Raw genomic sequence first — 6,000 nt, 5'->3', positions numbered from 1 at the left:
CCACCTGATTTCCGTCTGAGATTTCAGACGCTCTCAACGCAGTAGCTGCGCGTGCGTGTGATTCTTTAGCTCCGCCCACACGATATTTTTTTTTTTTTTTTTTTTTTTTGCTTTTTTTTTTTTATTGCAACAAACAGAATTACAATAAGGTAAAACAAAATCAGAATCAATACTAATTAACAGAGCACAACTAGATATAGATAAAGCAAAAAAACAAAAAAAACAAACAAACAAAAAAAAAATTAAGCTAGGTCTTCCAATAGTTTAAATTTCTTCAATAAATCAAGTAGTTTTCTACCATTTTTCCGTTTTAGCATTCTTAAAGATTTACAGAAAATCCAAAATTCTTTCTGAAAAACACAAAACAAAGGCTTTGTTTTAAGGCATTTGCACTTGTGAATATAAAATTTCCCCAAAATGAGAATATTGTTCAGTAAAAATTGAATGTGTACATCTTCCATTAATATACCAAAAGTGATGTCTTTTATGGAAAATAAAGAAATCGAATTAATTGTAATTTTAAGCCACCCGTACATTCCATCCCAAAAGACTCTACTATTCAAGCAATCAAAAAACAAATGTGCTGTTGTTTCAATTTCGGAATCACAGAAAGTACAGCTATTGTGATCAATATTAAATCTATATCTTAGAAGCTCTAAGGATGGGTAAATATCATTAAAAACTTTAAAATGTATTTCCTTGGCTTTGGGAGGTATAGGAAAGGAGAGATACATAGTTCTTAATGTAAAAATTGAATTCTTCGAAAAAAATGTATTCACATTATTTCGACCAAATTGATTTGGAAATTTTTCTTGGGTTAATAAAGTTCTGATTAATTTGTTTGGTAAAGTATTCATAATAAAATCCTGCCCATTTACTTTTAAAGATGGTAGATGAAGAGCTTCATTTACATAAGGCACTGTATTTCTAACCAACATACCAAAAGCCTTTGGAATACACTTCAATACCTTATCATATTGCTTGTGATCACATTGAAAATTATACTTTTCACAAAAAGTCCTGTGATTCATAAAATTACTTTCCTCATCAAGAAAATGAACAACAGACCAGATGCCTTTCTCCCACCAATCTCTTATAAAGAGTGACTTGTTTCTAAATAAAATATATCTGTTGTTCCAAATCGGTGAGTTGTGAGGGGAAAAATTGTGTTTATAAATCAACTTCCAGTATAAAAGGACTTGTCTATGAAATTCTGACAATTTGAGAGGTAGTTTTTGTACTGTAAAATCACATCGTAATAAGAATTCAATTCCACCAACACTTTTAAAGATATTTCTAGGGACACAGAACCAAAAACTATTACAATTTGTTAGGAAATGTTTGAGCCAATTAATCTTAAACATCCCGTTCATGCAGTCAAAATCTATGGCCTGTAAACCCCCCTCTTTATAGTCCTTTATTACTATCCCTTTTTTAATATAATGTGCTTTCCTTTTCCAAATGTAATTGAAATTCATCTGGTTAATCAACTTGATTTTTTTTTCAGAAATAGGAAGGGAGCCTGCAGGGTAAACACATCTGGATAGAGATTCGGTTTTTGTCAACAAGATTCTACCAAAGATAGAAATATCTCTTTGCATCCAACTATCCAATTTGGTCTTAGATTCAGCTATTCTGTTAGATATATTGGATAGTTCACTTAATTCTTTATCTTTGGTAATTATAATTCCAAGATATTTGATACTAGATTTAATCGGTACATCACAAATTACTGTAAAATGAGATTCTTTTAGGGTCATTATTTCACATTTATTCAAATTAAGACACAAACCTGAAGCCATGGAAAATGTATTAATAATTTGGAGAGATTTAGAAACTTGATCAAAGTTTTTTAGAAACAGGACTGTGTCATCAGCCAATTGACTAATTACTATGGAGTCATCAAAAACCTTTAATTGCTCAATATTCGAGTGTTTAATTGCAAGTGCAAGCATTTCGGCCGCCAAAATAAACAGTAAGGGCGAAACAGGACATCCTTGTTTAATCCCACGGTTTATATTAAAACGTTTAGTGGTCCCTTCTGACAATGAAATAGAACAATTAGTATCCCGATATAAACTACTAATTAAACTTGTAAAATGTTTCCCAAAACCATAAAGCTCTAAAGCAGTAAAAATAAAGTTGTGTTCGAGCGTATCGAACGCTTTGTAAAAATCTAGGAAAAACATAATCCCTTCGTCTTTAATATTGTCTCTATAGTCAATCAGGTCTTGGATCAGACGTAAATTATTGTGAATGGATCTACCCCTCATAAACCCTGATTGCGTATTACTTATAATTTGAGATAAACCAATTTTCAGACGATTTGAATAAATGTGTGCTAACAATTTATAATCATTATTTAGCAGTGTGATGGGCCGCAAATTGTCTAAAATTTTAGGATCTTTGCCCGGCTTGGGAATGAGAATGATCACCCCTTGCTTCATAGTATGGGAAAGTGATGAACATTCTATAACTTCTGTCAAGGCCTTAAATAAAAGAAGCTTTAAGGAATCCCAAAAATATTTGTAAAAATTGGCCGTTAAACCGTCAGAGCCAGGGGACTTGTCATTAGGCAAAGACTGTAAAGCCTTCTCTAAATCTTGTAAAGAAATCTTTGCATCACATATCTTCTTAAAATCCACATTAATTTGGGGAACGAATGATCTAATACTATCAAAAAAGGCATCTGCATTCCTTTTAGAAAATGATGATTTGTACAAATTACTATAAAAAAGAAAAATGTTTTGAGCAATGTCTTTAGCATTGGATGACTCCCTACCATCAATAATTAAAGATCGTATATTATTTTTCTCCTGTCTACTTTTTTCCAACCTACAAAAGTAAGCCGAATTTCTCTCCCCTTCCTCTATCCATTTAGCCCTTGATCGAATGTAAGCTCCCTTCGCCTTTTCAACATAAATATTATCAAGTTTAGATTGTAATAGTAAAAGTTTTGTTCTGCCCGATTCATCCAAATTTCTATCATTGCAGCATTCAATTATCTCTCTAACAAGATTAATTTCTTCTAAGTGAGAAGATTTTTTCATCTGCTTACCAAAGGATATGGAAAATTTACGAACTTTAAATTTCAGATATTCCCATTTACTTAAATTGGAGAGAAAAGAATGATCTTCACTAACTTCTGCAATTATGGTTCTGATTCCTTGACAGTACATTTCAGAGTTAAGAAGGTTGGCGTTGAATTTCCAATAACCCTTATTTCGACACCGTACAGCTAGAGATTTTAAATTTAAGCCAATCATACAATGATCAGAAATCGGAGCAGGGGAAATAAAACAGTCCGAGATATTTCCCTTAATGTGGTATGAAATAAGCCAGAAATCCAATCTAGATTTACTTGTTCCATCTGGTTTTAACCAAGAGTACTGACATAAATTGGGGTTCATATCTCTCCATGGGTCTAACAGACCAAAAGAACTACAAAAATTGCTTAAAATAGGATTGTAGTGATAATTATGGAATTTGGAAGGAGACCGATCCATCCAATCATCCTGTACCATGTTAAAATCCCCTCCTAAAATAATATTGTCCGTGGAATATGTAACTTTCAACTCCGTAATAAATGCAGAAACTTCCAATAACAATTCCTTGTTTTGATTAATATTATTATAACCGTATATATTCCCTACAATAATAAACAAGTCATCAACTGTAAGGACACATATCAGCCAGTGACCGTTTGCGTCGGCTTTGTGTACAACAACTTTCCCAGGGCAATTATGAAACAAAAAAGCAACTCCAGCCGACCGATTCGTTCCATGACCAAATACAATTTTGTCCCCCCACTGATTAGTCCAAAATTTCGTATCTAATTCACTTGAATGAGTTTCTTGTAACATTATGCAGTGTGCATTTTTGCCTTTACAAAATAAAAAAAGAGCTTTACGTTTCACGTTATCTCGAAGACCCCTAACATTAAAGGAAGAAAAACGAAAATCAGTCTTTAAAGAGAACATTTAAACAGGAACAAAGTAACCAGAAGTGAATAAAACTTGCTGTGAGAGTGCTTGACGTCCCTTTAATTAGCAAGCATAAAACGTCCTTCTTGATTATGCTCAAGTAAACTGCATGTCATTCAAGTAGCGGAGATCCTTTTCCCGTTGACGTAGCCAAATGGACCTCTGAAATAGGCTCGCTGACCAGCTTCTCTTGCCTGTTTGATTTGTGGCCAAATAAGCGCTCTTGCTTCTCTGTCCGCTGGTAAGATGTGCTCGGCAAAACTGATGTTCAGGTCTTTGCAAACTGAAGAGTTCTTCGTTAGACGCCAGAACTCATCTCTGTAGTGCCTCATCGTGAATTGCAAAACCACCTGTCGGTTCCGCCCCTCCTCCTTTTTTCCCACACGATGCACCGAATCCACGATACTCTCTAATTTTGTGGACCATTGTGGAGTAATCTTCGCCATAATTCCAAGTACCTCATCCCGAGTTATTTCTTCCGATTTCTCTCTTAAGCCGCGGAGTTTAAGATTCCAGCGTCGTTTATAACGCTCCAGTTCCTGTACTCGCTCCTTCAGCTCTGAAGTTTCCTTCACACATTTGGACACTTCTTTTCCAATGTTCTTGGACGTAGATTTACAGTCCTTGATTTCCTTTGCATTAAATTCAACACTTTTCGACAGTTCTGCGATCATTACCGTGTTCTGTTTTTGCTGCGTCCCGAAACTTTCCATCATGGCCTTCAGATTATTTATCGCTTCGAGGATGGCGGCGTTAGAAACCTCAGGCTGATCGTCGCCTTTTGTTCTTTTTTGAGGCACTGGAATTTTAGTCGGTGTTGAATCCATCGGTCTTCTTACACCCACCGACTGAGTTTCCATCAGTTCTTCCTTGTCAGAGGTTGCATAGTCATGAGACATTAATGGGCCTACACCTAAGGAGGCGTCTCCTGCTGAAGCTTTCGGTCTCGGCATGTTTAAAGTCACTCGAGATCGCAAAAAATTGCAGTTACTTGTTTCTAACACTTTCAGCAGTCATAGAATTAACAAAAGCAAGCAAGAAGGACAAAATTACAAGACATTTGGGACATACGATCTGAGTCACCTAAAAGTGCGTGTGCTCAGTACGCCATCTTGCCGCGTCTCCCGCCCACACGATATGCCTCCAGCCGTTTTTTTCCGGAAAGACTTTTATAAATATAATAAAACTAAAGACTTTTCTGAGATATGGAGGATGCAATACTACTCTATAGGTACTTAATATTGACATGATATTGACTGAAACTGAGTTTTTTTTCACCCTACCTTTAACTAATGTTAATGCCCATTCTAAATCATTTTACTCAACTGATTTTTTTTTTTTTGTTGCAATTTACTGCCATGATGAGTGATTCATTGAAACATTCACTAAAGCAATTTGTTTAAAATGCAGATTTGTTCAGGAAAGTAACAAGATGATGACTGAATCTAATGCAAACTTCCCTACAACATAGGCTAGGTGAAAAAACAGATGACTTACTCTAGACCCTAGATTCTGAAATGCACATCCAATTTAGGTTATGGGAGTGGATTTGTGAAGGGGAGTGTTGCGATGCAAATGATGCTGTGAGTCACACGACAATATGGTATGACCCAATTTATTCTTCATAGCTAGTAACCTTCTATATTTAGCCACATTTGAATTGTAACGTGTTGCAATACCAATACCATAAAAAAACTGAAATAAATGTTAATGAACTTAAAAAATAATAATAATATATGACTAAATATGACTAAATCTATATGACTAAAATATAAATATGACTAAAACTTAATGGCATTATTACGGAAGCTAATTTTTCATGAATACATTTTTTTGCTCTGTTTTTCTGAATTAATGACTTAATTATCTCAGAATTATGAGATAATTTTTTCTTGAAAAAAAAAAATGTGTTCTGTTTTTCTGAATTAATGAGATCCCTCAAAGTCCTGCCAAGAGCTCTATTTTAGCTGGATTGCATGGAAATAAACATGTCCCACCTTTCAAGTTTAATCCAGTT

Source organism: Pseudorasbora parva, chromosome 21, assembly GCF_024679245.1.
Source record: "Pseudorasbora parva isolate DD20220531a chromosome 21, ASM2467924v1, whole genome shotgun sequence".
In the NCBI taxonomy this organism is placed as follows: Eukaryota; Metazoa; Chordata; class Actinopteri; order Cypriniformes; family Gobionidae; genus Pseudorasbora; species Pseudorasbora parva.
Note: the sequence above shows the minus strand (reverse complement) of the source record.